Genomic DNA, 15,547 nt, shown 5'->3' with positions numbered 1-15,547 from the left:
GGGATTTGATTGAGACGTATAAGATTATGAAAGGATTGGACACTCTGGCAGTAGGAAACATATTTCCGCTGATGGGTGAGTGCCGAACCAGAGGACACAGCTTAAAAATACGGGGTAGACCATTTAGGACAGAGCTCAGGAGAAACATCTTCACCCAGAGAGTGGTGGCTGTGTGGAATGCTCTGCCCCAGAGGGCAGTGGAGGCCCACTATCTGGATTCATTTCAGAAAGAGTTGGATAGAGCTCTCAAAGATAGTGGAATCAAGGGTTATGGAGATAAGGCAGGAACAGAATACTGATTAGGAATGATCAGCCATGATTATATTGAATGGCGATCCAGGCTCGAAGGGCTGAATGGCCTACTCCTGCACCTATTTTCTATTGTCTATTGACATCTCATCCCCTTGCATGCCCTCCTGTACTCCATTGAATCAGGGTTGATCACTTGGCTTGGTGGTAATGGTTGAGTGGGGGATATGCCGCCATATGAGGTTACAGATTGTGTTGGAATATATGTCTGCTGCTGTTGATGGCCCATAGCAACTCATGGATGCCCAGTTTTGAGTTGCTAGATTTGTTCGAAGTCTGTCCCATTTAGCATGGTAATAATGCCACACAATACGATGGAGGGCATTCTCAATTAGAAGGTAGAACTACGTCTCCACAAGGACTGTGCGGTGGTCACTCTCACTTATAATGTCCTGGACAGATGTACCTACAGCTGGTAGACTGGTAAGGATGAGGTCAAGTATATTTTTTCTTGTTGTTGGTTCCCTCAGCACCTGCCACAGATCCAGTCTAACAAATGTGTCCTTTAGGACCCAACCAGCTTGATCAGTAGTACTACTATCTGGCCACTCATGGCTAGATAGCAAGTACAAATTCATCCCACAAACGTGTGTGTGTGTAGTGCAGTGGGGTCACTTGTAGCAAGGATGCCCTGAAGCATGGTACATTGTTGAGACCAAACAGGCTATGGCAATGGAAATGGATGAATGGACACTGGACAACAATCAACAGACAGGGGTGTTCCCTCCCAGTCGGAGAATACTTCAGTAGACTGGAACATTCGACCTCGGACTTTTGGTTGACCATCCTCCAAAATAGAGTTCGGGACAGGTAACAATGCAAAGTGGCCAAGCAGAGGCTAATAGCCCCAAGTTCAGTACCCATGTGAATGGCCTCAACCGGGACCTTGGGTTCATGTCACACTACGGATGACCCCACTGCACTACACACACACACACACACACACACACACAGACCCATACACACACGCAGACACTCTGTCAGGCACAAGCTCTACCTCATAAGCACCCTCTCACAGACGTGTATGCCTTTACACTCACGCTCACACACATACAAATATGCACACTCTCTCACAGACACTCATACCTCCCCCGCACACACACACCCACATGCACACACACACACAAGTTTGTGGGGTGAATTTGTACTTGGAGAATTACATTTTATTTTGCTCAAAAACTCCAACACTCATACCTCCCCCGCACACACACACCCACATGCACACACACACATATAAGTTTGTGGGGTGAATTTGTACTTGGAGAATTACATTTTATTTTGCTCAAAAACTGCACGAATCCCTGTAAATCCTTTTTTTAGATTAGAATCAATCTGAGCATTGGAGCACAGACAGCCTCACACAGGGCACCTCACACCTTCAATGCATTATCTAGGCCAACATGGCACCCACTGTTAAAGTTCACTTGAGAATGTAACTTCAAGAAAGTTCTGGAATTTACATATGAAAGAACTGAAACCAACATGCCCATTCTAAAAGATGAGAGACTTAACAAACAATCCCGGTCTTTTTCAACATATAATTTCACTTACATCACACTGTAAACTTGTGCTAAAAAATTCTGCATCCTCTGATCTTATAATCACCCGATGAGGAAGCAGTGCTTTGAAAGCTAGTGTTTCCAAATAAACCTGTTGGGTTACAACCTCTGTTGTGTGATTTTTAACATTGTACCATCTGCCATGACAGGATTCAAACCTGAGTCCCCAAAACATTAGTTTGGCTTCTAGATTAATAGCCTAGCTATAATACTTCTAGTTGCACTGTCAAGATCAGTAAAATGTTATTTAAACACAATTTGATAACAGCCACAAACTCACAACCTTTAAAGTTAAAGCAAATTATCTTACTTTGTTCATCTATTAATTTAATATACCCAAAACCAATTAACTTACTGACTACATTAGTAATCAAGGTTATTCAGCATACTTAAACATCTTATCTTATTAAACTTGTATTCAATTTATGTAAAATAACAAATCCCTTCCTACAATTAATAATTACATTTATGGCATAATTTATCCATAAATTCAATTCTAATTATCAGATTTATATAAATTTTCTGATTACATTAGCATTGGAGGTCACACATCAATTATTTATCCAGATCATTTAGGAAATAGTTTAACATTTATATCAAGCATACTGGACAATATCATAAGCTTTGAGATAATGAATTTCTGGCTGCCAGGCAAAATCCTGGAATCTTCTCGCTAATGGCATTGTGGGTCTACCTCCAGTTACATGAACTGTGGCAGTTGAAGACGACAGCTCATCACTACCATCTTGCAGGATGGATAATGAATGCTGGTCCAGCCAGTGACACCACATCCAGTGAGTGAAGAAAGAAAAATCTTACTGAATGCTGGAGCAGACGCAAAGGTCTCAATGGCTGACTCTTGTTCTTATGTTCATATTTATTTAAACATTTTCAAAGGCTTATTTCCATCTGTTGACCCCATCAACTACAGACAGCTCTCCACTTTCCAAATTGAATTTGTTTATATCCAAGATAATTCATTTGGACGTAAGTACCCTCATCCTAATATAGAATTCACAGAACCATAGAATTATTATAGTGCATTATTATAAAACTCTGTGTCTGTAATGCAATTGCATCATGATAGAGAATTGTTTACAGCGAGACTACATTGAGGCATTAACCAATGCAGCAAACTCAATCTGGAACAGCTTTCTCCATGATAGAGAGATAGAGAGATATTCATTGTCACTTGTATTTAAGTATTGATGAACCTGAAAGGCCTAATTGCCTCCTAATGCATAATACTGCCTTATAATTCTCTGATTGGAGGAGAAACTTCTTCACCATGGAATTTCAAGAATACAGGAATAGACTAGCAACTCGCCAGAATAGAATGTAAAGGAAAGTTATAAAGTGAGCAGGAAAGAAGTAAACTGATGGGATTGGAACAGGTGTACTTTGAAGAGACTCACAGAATATATAAAGAGCAGAACAGAGCAGGTGGGTCAAATGGCCTGTTTCTGTTCAGTATCTTTGCCGTAAATGGATGCATTCAATGATTGTGATATGGCAATGGCATCACAAAAAACAAAGAAGCTGAGAGAATGTTCCTTGTCTATGATGCCACATGGGCTGCCTGGCAACAGAATGTTTCTGTATTAGAGATTAATTTTCTTCTTTGACTAATTGGCTGCAAAATGCAGCTTCTATCTGGGTTTGGTCCATCTTTTATGTTGACTTTCTTGACGGCTGTTGGCAGCTCAGAGGCATTTTCTCGCCCAGCCTGGTTCAGAGTGGGAATGGAAGTGTTCCCAGAGGACTTGGCTGTGACGCAGCCTGACTTGGCTCAGTGGTGTCTACCATACCCATTTCGTACAATCTGCTTTGAAAATACTGATGGCACACAGATCCAGAAATGGATCACAAATCAGAGTTTTCTGCTCCAAGTTTTGGGATTGGTGTTGACAGCTTTTTATTTAATGCTTCTCAGGAGAAGGTGGACTCTTCACTCACGCAGGGTAAGTGCGGTTCCCATAGATAACTATTGTGCAGAAATCTGTTTTGCAGTGAGTCAAATTTGCTATGAAATAGACTGGACTGCATTAAACAGTCTATGAATAGTGCGGTGAACTCGATATGAAAGAGTGCAAAAGGACAGTGGTGAACACTTTGTGCTACAAGTGAAGGAATCTCAGTCTTTTGAAAGGGTTAGCACAGTTTGTTAATCTCCTGGTTAGCACGGATAGTTCAGATACAAAATACGTTGGGGGGGCTATTTGTTCAAGAGTAATAACTGTAATTTTTAGGTGGCTAATCAAATTTTAACTTTGTCATAGAGTCATAGAGTCATACAGCATGAAAACATGTCCAACTCATCCATGCCAACCAGATATCCCAACCCAATCTAGTCCCACCTGCCAGCACCTGGCCCACATCCCTCCAAACCCTTCCTATTGATATACCCATGCAGATGCCTTTTAAATGTTGCAATTGTACTAGCCTCCACCACTTCCTCTGACAGCTCATTACATACACGTACCACCCTCTCAGTGAAGATGTTGCCCCTTAGGTCTCTTTTATGTCTTTCCCCTCTCACCCTAAACCTATGCCCTCCAGTTCTGGACTCTCCCACCCTGCTGAAAAGCCCTTGTCGATTTATCCTATCCATGCCCTTCATAATTTTATAAACATCTATAAGGTCACCCTTCAGCCTCCGATGCTCCAGGGAAAATAGCCCCAGCATATTCAATCCCTCCCAATAGCTCAAATCATCCAACCCTGGCAACATTCTTGTAAACCTTTTCTGAACCCTTTCAAGTTTCACAGCATCTTTCCGATAGGAAGGAGACCAGAATTGCACGCAATATTCCAACAGTGGCCTAACCAATGTCCTGTACAGCCACAACATGACCTCCTAACTCCTGTACTCAATACTCTGACCAATAAAGGAAAGCAGACCAAATGCCTTCTTCACTATCCTATCTACCTGCAACTCTACTTTCAAGGAGCTATGAACCTGCACTCCAAGTTCTCTTTATTCAGCAACAGTCCCTAGGACTTGCTATTAAATGTATAAGTCCTGCTAAGATTTGCTTTCCCAAAATGCAGCATCTCACATTTATCTAAATAAAATTCCATCTGCCACTCCTCAGTCCACTGGACCATCTGATCTAGATCTTGTTGTAATCTGAGGTAACCTTCTTCACTGTCCACTACACCTCCAATTTTGGTGTCATCTGTAAACTTACTAACTATACCTCTTATGCTCACATCCAAATTATTTATATAAATAACAAAAAGTAGTGGACCCAGCACCGATCCTTGTGGTACTCCACTGGTCACAGGCCTTCAGTCTGAAAAGCAACCCTCCACCACCACCCTCTGTCTTCTACCTTCAAGCCAGTTCTGCATCCAAGTGGCGAGTTCTCCTTGTATTCCATGAGATCTGACCTTGCTAACCAGTCTCCCATGGGGAACCTTGTCAAACGCCTTACTGAAGTCCATATAGATCACATCCACCACTCTGTCGTCATCAATCTCTTTGTTGTTTCTTCAAAAAATTCAATAAAGTTTGTGAGACATGATTTCCAATGTTTACTATCTCTAATCAGTCCTTGCCTTTCCAAATATGTGTACATCCTAACGCTTAGGATTTCCTCCAACTTGCCCACCACTGACGTCAGGCTCTCTGGTCTATAGTTCCCTGGCTTGTCCTTACCACCTTTCTTAAATGGGGCAACTTTTTAGCCAATCTCCAGTCTTCCAGCAGCTCACCAGTGACTAGTGATAATACAAATATCTCAGCAAGGGGCCCAGCAATCACTTCCCTATCTTCCCACAGCGTTCTAGGGTGCACCTGATCAGGTCCTGGGGATTTATCCACTTTTATGTGTTTCAAGACATCCAACACTTCCTCCTCTGTAATATTGGCATTTTTCAAGATGTCACCATCTATTTCCCTACATTCTATATTTTCCATGTAAACACTGATGCAAAATACTCTTTTAGTAGCTCCCCCATCTCCTGCGGCTCTGCACAAAGGCCACCTTGCTGATCTTTGAGGGGCCCTATTTTCTCCCCAGTAATCCTTTTGTCCTTAATGCATTTATAAAAACTCTTTGGATTCTCCTTAACTCCATTTGCTAAAGATATCTCATGTCCCCATTTTGCCCTCCTGATTTACCTCTTAAGTATATTCCTACTGCCTTCATACACTAAGGATTCATTTGATCTATCTTGTCTATACCTGACATGTGCTTCCTTCTTTTTCTTAATCAAAGCTCCAATTTCTTTAGTCATCCAACATTCCCTATACCTACCAGCCTTCCCTTTCACCCTAACAGGAATACACTGTCTCTGGACTCTCATTATCTCATTTCTGAAGGCTTCCCATTGTCTAGCCGTCTCTTTATCTGCAAACATCTGCCCCCAATCAGCTTTTGAAAGTTCCTACCTAATACCATCAAAAATAGCCTTCCACCAATTTAGAACTTCAACTTTTAGATCTGGTCTATCCTTTTCCATCACTATTTTAAAATGAATAGAGTTATGGTTGCTGGCCCCAAAGAGCTCCCCCACTGACACCTCAGTCACCTGCCCTGTGTTATTTCCCAAGAATAGGTCAGGTTTTGCACCTTCTCTAGTAGGTACATCCACATATTGAATCAGAAAATTTTCTTGTGTGCACTTAAATTTCTCTCCATCTAAATCTTTAACATTATGGCAGTCCCAGTCTATGTTTGGAAAGTTAAAATCCCCTACCGTAACCATCCTATTATTCTTATTGATAACTGAGATCTCCTTACAAATTTGTTGCTTAATTTCCCACTGACTATTAGGGGGTCTATAGCAAAATCCCAATAAGGTGATCTTCCCTTTCTTATTTCTCAGTTCCACCCAAATAACTTCCCTGGATGTATTTCGAGGAATATCTTCCTTCAGTACAGCTGTAATGCTGTCCCTTAAAAACATCAATTCCCCCTCCTCTCCTACCTCCTTTCTGTCCTTCCTGTAGCATTTGTATGCTGGAACATTAAACTGCCAGTTCTGTCCATCCCTGAGCCATGTTTCTGTAATTGCTATGATATCTCAGTCCCATGTTCCTAACCATGCCCTGAGTTCAACTGCCTTCTCTGTTAGGCCTCTTGCAATTGAAATAAATGCAAATTAATTTATCAGTCCTACCTTGTTCTCTGCTTTGACCCTGCCTGCCCTGACTGTTTGACTCGCTTCTTTTCTCAACTGTACCAGTCTCAACTTGATCTCTTTCCTCACTATCTCCCTAGGTCCCACCTCCTTCCCCACCTTAATAGGTTAAATCCTCTGGAGCAGCTCTTGCAAATCTCCCTGCCAGTCCCCTTCCAATTCAGGTGCAATCCACCTTTCTTGTACAGGTCACTTCAACCCGCAAAGAGATTCCAATGATCCAACAATGTGAATCCTTTTCCCACACACCAGCTGCTCAGCCATGCATTCATCTGCTCTATCCTCCTATTCCTACCCTCACTATCTTGTAGCACCAGGAGTAATCCAGGTATTACTACTCTCGAGGGTTTCCTTTTTAAATTCCTGCCTAACTCTCTATATTCTCCCTTCAAAATGTTATCCTTTCCCCTTCCAATGTCGTTCGTTCCAATGTGTTCTATGACATCCTGCTGGTCTCTTGCCCCCTTGAGAACATTCTGCACCCTCTCTGAGCCATCCTTGATTCTGGCAGCAGGGAGGCAACACACCATTCTGGTTTTTCACTGCTGGCCACAGAAACGTGTCTGTGCCTTGGACTAGAGAGCCCCCTGACACATTTGATCTGTTTGAACCCGATGAGCCCCTCATTACATTAGAGTTGGTGTGAATATCAGAAACTTAGCGGTTTGTGCTACATTCCCCTGAGAATCCATCACTCCTTACATTTTCCAAAGCAGCATATTTGTTTGAAATGGGGATAACCACAAAAGACACCTGCACTACCTGCCCCCCTCTCTTACCTTTCCTGGAGTTAACCCATCTATCTGACTGTATCTGCAACTTTTCTTCCTTCCTAAAACTGCCATCCATCACATCACCTTGCTCTTGTAAATTCCTCATTGCCTGTAACTGTCTCTCCAACCAATCCATTCAATATGATAGGATTCGCAACCAATGGCATTTATTGCAGATATAATCCTCATTAACACGTAAACTCTCCGTAAATTCCCAAATCCGACAAGAGCATATCACTCTACTAAAGCCCATCTTTGCTTCTTTCAATCTACAGACCCAGAAAATAGCACTGTCTCATTGCTCTACAAAACACTGCTCCAGGCTAACTTAATACCTATGGCTTATATTTTTAAGTTTAATCAAGAGACATATCTCAATAAAACATATAATCAAGAAAGAACCCACTCTACTCACTTCTGCAGACTTACTGCAAGGCCACACTTAAAAAATATTCAATTATATCTTTCTGGGCTGTGACCTCTCCCAAACAGGTTTTTCCAAGATCAGCTGTGAATTTCACTGTTTGTTAATTTTCACAGACGCTCTCCAATGTCCAGCGATGTATGAACTCAAACAGCAAAGGTAGTAACTGCACAGGTTCACTGCTGTGGCAGGGAGCATTGTGGGTTTTTCTCTCTCTCTCTCTCTCTCTGTCTTGCATTGGCCTCACCATGATTAGAGTGATGCCAGAAAAGCACAGCATGTCAGGCAGCATCCGAGGAGCAGGAAAAATCAATGTTTTGGGCAAAAGCCCTTCATCAGGGATGAGAAGGGTAGTCATGTCAATTTGGGGTTTTTGTTTTATTCTGCATTTGAGATGTGGTCAATCATGGATGCTGACAGCATTTGATAATTATACTTGCAGGACCCAGTTTCAGCTGCTCACCAACAAATGTATTTGCTTGAGTGGCTGTTGGAGATATTATTGAGCACACAAATGGCTCAATAAGGCTTGGTGGACTGAAGGGTCTATTGCTGCACTATATTGAATTGCATTGATCTATATTGTATGAACTATTGAATAGTTCCTCCTGGAATGAAAAAGGGGTCTTATTAGTAACAGTAAATCCTTGTCTGTCTAATAGCAATTCAGTCACAAAGAGAAGACTTAAACAGATTGGTTGCCGAACTTGACCAAGTGATTAGCTGAAGTAGGCTGATCCAATATTGTGAATTATATCAAGACTCATAGAATGGGAAAATGATACAGAAAGCGTCCATTCAACCCATTGTAACTAAGCCTGCTCTTTGAAAAGAATCCCAATCATGACTCTCTTATTTGGTACAGGATGTTGGTAAGACCCCAACTGGATTATTGCATGTAGTTTGGGTCTCCTTGTCTCAGCAATGCCAATGGAGTGAGTGCAACATGACCAGCTCCTAGAATGGCAGGTCTGACATATAAAGAGATTGGATTATATACACTGGAGGTTAGAAGAATGAGAGGAGATCTCATTGAACCTCATAAAATTCTAACAGGACTAGGCAGAGTAATGCAGGAATGATGTTCCTAATGACCGAGTATAGTCCAGAACCATGAATATAGGGTGGACCATTTGGGACTGTGATAAGGAAAATTTCTTCACCCATAGAGAAGGCGTTAGATATAATTGTTCGAGCTAAAGGATTTGGGAGAAAGGGGAACAGGGTAATAAATTGAATGATCAGCTCTGATCATATTGAATGCTGGGACAGGTTTAAAGGGCCAAATAGCCTACTCCTATTTTCTATGTTTCTTTTTTTTCCCTTGTAGCTACCCAAATTATAATGAAGTCTGCTTCACTAATCCCTTCAGGCAATGCATTCCGGATTAAGCACAACAGCTACAGCCATTCCAATTTATCCAATTGCAACCATATGGTTTCCCTCCTTCCTTCCATGTCCTGTTACCACTGGTACCCCCTTGGATTTTTCCCTGCTAATTCTCATCTACCTGTTGCACCTTAAGATAACAAGACAGATTGTCTCAAATAATGGGTTATGATGGATGGTGACAAGATGAGATCTTTGGGGGTCATATGCTCTGAAGCATCAATAATTGCCATTGAAATGTTAATAGCTGGGAAATCTCTCAGGATCTTCACATCATTTCAAAGGTGGTGGGTGTGGCCTAAAGGACAGTTATTGGGGCCTGTTTGCTGCTGCACGAAAAGCAAGTGTGAAGCTAGAGTTTTGTCTATTGTAGAAGGTCTCACATTTAAACAACTCCCAGCACCTTGAACCTCTCCCCCTACCTTCACAAACTCTACCATGCTCAGCTGAGCAGCTAAAGCCATTCTAGGTGACTTGATGTAAGTTATGATGTGGGCCATAGAGTTTTGGGTAACCCCAATCGTTTGGCGGGTAAATGGCTTATGAGCTTGTGTTAGAATAGTCAATCATAGAATCATAGAATACGTACAGTGCAGTTAGAAGCAATTCAGCCCATTGAATCTGCACTGTCCCACTGAAGAACATCCCACCTTGTCCCCATAACATCACATTTACCATAGTTAACCTGTACGCTATGGGGCAATTTAGCATAGCAAATCCAACTAACCTGCACATCTTTGGACTGTTGAATCAAGTGTTGAGTTAACAAAGGCACATAAGATCATGAGGACTCGGAGCTGGAGCAGGTCATCCAGCCCCTTGACCCTGCTCCACCATTCAATACAATCAGGGCTGATTGTATCTTGGCCTCCACTCCACTTTCCTGCCTACTTCCCTTAACCATTTATTTCATTACTAAATAAATATCTGTCTACCCTTTCCTTAAATTTACTCAATGTTCCAGCATTCACCACACTTTGGATTTATAAATTCTATCACTTTGTGACCCTTTGAGAGAAAGTTAAAAATCACACAACACTGGTGGCACAGTGGTTAGCAGAGACCCGGGTTCAATTCCCGACTCAGGCGACTGACTGTGTGGAGTTTGCACGTTCTCCCCGTGTCTGCGTGGGTTTCCTCCGGGGGCTCCGGTTTCCTCCCACAGTCCAAAGATGTGCAAGTCAGGTGAATTGGCCATGCTAAATTGCCCATAGTGTTAGGTAAAGGGGTAAATGTAGGGGTATGGGTGGGTTACGCTTCGGCGGGTCGGTGTGGACTTGTTGGGCCGAAGGGCCTGTTTCCACACTGTAAGTAATCTAATCTAATCTAATCTAACCAAGTTATAGTCCAACAGGTTTATTTGCAAGTACAAGCTTTTGGAGCACTGCTCCTTCATCAGGTAGCTAACAGAGCAGGATTATAGGACACAGATGTTAAAGCAAAAGATCAAAGTGTCATACAACTGATAAGATGTATGGAACAAACCTAGATTGCTGTTAAGTCTTTAATCACTTAGGTTACAAGTTTCAATTTATTAATATGTAATTCTCAGAACTATCAAGTCACATTCCAGAGATAACAAAAAAGGTGACATCTCAGCTCAGACAATGCATTAAATGTGTGTTGTTAGAGTCTGTCTGTATCCCAACCTTGAGTCAGACTAGTTCTATTTCCAAAGCAGGAATTTATAATATGTCACATGGACTGACTGCCTACAGATTATGACCTCCTCAGGAGACAGACACTACAACAAGTTCTTTGCAGCCTGCAACACATCATTGATGTTATGACATGGGGTAAGCCCCTCTGTTAATTTAAATTAGCAACAGAAGAGATTCACCTTAAACTGTAATCTGTTATGATTCAAGTGACAAAGAACTACCCCAGAGTTCACTATTTAAAGTAAAATTAACAACTTTATTCTTTAAGTCCAATAGAGAATATTCAAACAAACAACTATTTACAACTCCTTTTTCTTAAACCTATCTTTTACCTCCCACTCTGCAATTCCAGTCGGATAAAATATCCCAATTAAGATTTACAAAAACAAAACATAATCTCGTTTCAAAACCAGTTAGCTTTGCCAATTCTACTTTGTAGATTTTCTCCTGTATATTCTCTCCAAGTCGGCCTCAAAGTTCTGCTGCACAAACTCCCCACAGACAGGTACCTTTCAGAGACCTCTTCAGCTAGCAGTCTACATTTGTTGCTCTTTGGTAGTTCTTCCATAACTGTTCAAAATGTCCAGTTTTATACCACAGAACATTGGATCATTTCATTGGTGTTAATATTATCAAAATACTAAATTCAAATTTGATTGGATTTTGGGGCACAATTTAAACTGATTGACCGGATTTGGATTTGTTTTTGTGTCATGGCAACCCATCTGCTGCTATTTGTTTCAACCAAGTGATACATTGTTACCTTGTTCAGGACTCTGTTTTGTCTGTCCTTGCTAGCTTTTCAACTCTCTTAAAAGGTACAAAAGGTACCTCTACACCTTCATAACAATTGATGAGGATGAGCACCTTGCCAAGATCTTCCCACGTCTCCACTTCTCGCCTTTAAACAATCGCCAAACCTTAAACAGACCATTGTTCACAGCAAACTGCCCAGCCTTCAGGACAACATCAACCACAACACTATACAACCCTGACATGACAACCACTGAAGATGTGTCAGAGAGTAGACATGGATACTACCATTACACATGGGCATACCATCCACCACATACTTGGCAGGTACTCATGTGATTCAGCCAACGTTGTCTATCTCATAAACTGCAGGCATGGATGCCCCAAGACATGGTATAGTGGTGTGACCAAGCAGACGCAATAACAACAGATGAATGGACACTGTGCAACAATCGCCAGACAAAGATGTTCCCTCACAGTCAGGGAACACTTCAATGGTCAAGGATATTTGGCCTCAGATTTTTGGGTCACCATCCTCCAAGGCGGACTTCAGGATACAGAACAACAGAGTTACCGAGCAGACACTGAAAGACAAGTTTGGTACCCATGAGGATGTGAAGAAGTCGACGTTTCGGGTGTAACCCTTCTTCAGGACTGGGGTTACACCTGAAACAACTTCTCCACTCCTAATGCTGCCTGGCTTAGTGTGTTCTTCCAGCCTCCTACCTGTCTATACTGTACAGAACTGAACCGCATTTATGATTATATAGATATATAAAAGATTTTTATTCATAAAGTGTATTTTTGAAACTAAAAACATGCTAATTAATGTTCTGCCAGTGCTCACTGAGCTTTGCACTCTGTGGAGGCAATATCATTGATCTGTATGATACCTGTTAGCTTATCAAATATGCAGGAAAATTCTTTCTCTATTTAAATATGATTACTTTATGGATGTGATTTCTAGTTCTTTTGAGGATGTAGAATCAGAGCAATAAATTTACATGGTTGAAGAGCAATTATGATGGGACAGAAAAGAAAGGTAAACAGGAGAAGAATGAGGTCAGACTGATCTCGCTCATTCAATCAAGTTGAAGGATCAGTTAGCTCAGTTGGCTGTAAGGCTGGTGAGTAATGGAAACATCACCAGTTACCATAGGGACTCTCATTCTTAACCTTTCTCCTCACCTGAGACATGATGTCACTCAGGTTAAACCATAACAAGTTGTCTCTCTCTAATGAGAGAGCAGCCCATTGATCTGGTCAGACTACAGCAACTTTACCTATACCTAACTCAGTCATGACAGAACTTGTTTGTGAGAAGTTTGCTGCAAAACGCTCAACAAGCAGTGCTGTCTGTTACTCAGAACCAGACAGGTTAATCCTTGGAGACTCTGCAAGTCGAGTTGGAGGATTCAGATCTCAGGGTTGGGGTGGGGGTGGAGGGATGGGGGGGGAGGGGTAGTCAATATTACTTTGATGTGCCACTGACTGAGATTTGGCAAAACAAAATGACGAGTTCTCAATTCCAGCTGGATTGAAGCGGTGTTTGCAGCTGAGTGAAACCACAGAATGACAGTAGATGATGTACCTGAATTGAATTGGAGCCAACACAGTTGGGTAGTTTACCTGAGTAAAGAAGTGGGAATAATTTATTATGCATTACATTACATTAACATAGATATAGTCATATGAACTCAGCCACTTGCATCTACTGTGCCACTCATTGTTAATATGATTACTCCATCTCCCCATCTACCCTGAATAATCTTTCACCCACTTGCTTAATATGAATCTGTCCACATCTGTTTTAAAAGTATTTAAAGACTCTGCTTCCACCACCTTTTAAGGAAAAGAGTTCCAAAGACTCATTACTCTTTAAAAGAAAACATTTCTATTTTAAATGGGCAGCCCTTTATTTTTAGATTGTGACTCCTGTTATCAATTCTCCCATAAGAGAAAATATGCTCTCCATTTTTAACCTTTCAAGACTCTTCAGGATCTTCTATGTTTCAATCAAATCACTTATTCTTCTAAACTCCAGTGGATTCAGGCCTAATTTATCTAACCTTACCTCATAATACCACCATTCCATGTATTAACAAAGCAAAAGAATGGCTGATGCTGGAAATCAGAAACAAAAACAGGAATTGCTGGAAAAGAACTCAGCAGGTCTGACAGCATCTGTGGAGAGAAATCAGAATTAATTTTTCGGGTCCAATGACTCTTCTTCAGAACTGGTAGGAGTCTAGTAACCCTTCTCTGAGCTATCTTCAATGCATGTGTTGTTATGTGTCAGAGGGAAAATATAAGGTTAGAAAAAAACTATTATGAACAAAAAAAATCTTCTGAGCATTTTTAATAACTTGTTAGCAAATTAATAAGATGCATTTTGCTTATTTTTCAGCAGGACCATCCGTGTACAGATTATTTAGATTCAAGTTCGGAAAATGACCTTCATTCCAACGTTTCTGAAGATATATCGAATATCATTTCCAAGATTGAAGAACTGGAAAAGAGGAAAAATAAATTAGAAGAGAACTTCCAAGTGATAAGAAAAACTCACTATTCCCATTAAGAAATACACTGTCTTAGCTACCTTCTTTTACTACACCTCTTTAAGGCCTTATTATAGACCAAAAAGCATATTTAGAAATTTCGTACAACTCAAACTTATGGTTATCTGAAAGAATATATTTACACAATTTATAATGTATTAAAAATCTTATATCTGGAAATTTTTTGTCATCTTACAACTTATTGTCCTATCGCTCTATCCAATGTTGCAAGGTTATTCTTGTCTTCCCAATCATTCTGTTTTTGGCTTCTCAAAATTTCACACATTGCTCTGTTGATTCCTTAAATTACATTAAAATTGAAAACTTATCTAGAATATGTTTTATTGAGGTCTGTCTCTTGATTAAATTTTAAAAATATAAAACACAGATACTAAGTTAGCCTGGAGCAGTGTTTTCAAAGCAATAATATGATGCTATTTCCTGGGTCTGTAGATTGTCAAGGAGCAAAGAAGGCCTTTAGTTGAGTGATGTATTCCTCCTGTCGAATATGGGAGATTAAAGAGAGTTTCCATGTTACTGATGATTATGTCTGCAGGAAGTATCTTTGGTTGCGAATCCTATCAAATCATATGGATTGGTTGGAGCGGCAGTTAGAGACAATGAGGGATTTACAGGAGCTGGGGGGTGTGATGGATGGCAGTTAGAGGAAGGGAGAAAAACCACAGATACAGTCAGGTAGATGGGCTACCTATGGAGAGGGAGGCAGGCAGTGCAGGAGTCTCCTGTGGCTATCCCTATCTCAAACAAAGATGCTGTTTTGGAAAATGAAGGGGATGATGGACTCTCATGGGAATGTAGCATGGTCAAGCAAGTTTTTATACCAAGACTGGGTCTAATGTAATGAGGGGTACATCGGGTCCCAAGCAATTGATTGTGATAAGCACTGTCTAGTCAGAGGCACAAATAGACTGGTAGCAAGAAACCAGAGTGGTGTGTTGCATCCCTGGTGCCA

At 41.0% G+C, this 15,547-nt stretch overlaps 1 long non-coding RNA gene across 1 annotated transcript in view; it reads left to right on the top strand.

The window, feature by feature from the left end:
- Positions 1 to 14,909, top strand: part of LOC122543326 — a 237,506-nt gene extending 222,597 nt beyond the window's left edge. The window contains exon 2 of the long non-coding RNA XR_006309998.1: positions 14,424 to 14,909. This is a non-coding gene — a long non-coding RNA (uncharacterized LOC122543326). The remainder of the gene's footprint in view (positions 1 to 14,423) is intronic.
- The last annotated feature ends 638 nt before the right edge of the window (positions 14,910 to 15,547 follow it).

The sequence above is a fragment of the Chiloscyllium plagiosum genome, chromosome 3 (genome assembly GCF_004010195.1).
Source record: "Chiloscyllium plagiosum isolate BGI_BamShark_2017 chromosome 3, ASM401019v2, whole genome shotgun sequence".
Lineage (NCBI taxonomy): Eukaryota > Metazoa > Chordata > Chondrichthyes > Orectolobiformes > Hemiscylliidae > Chiloscyllium > Chiloscyllium plagiosum.
This window is presented reverse-complemented; position numbering and strand designations above follow the sequence as displayed.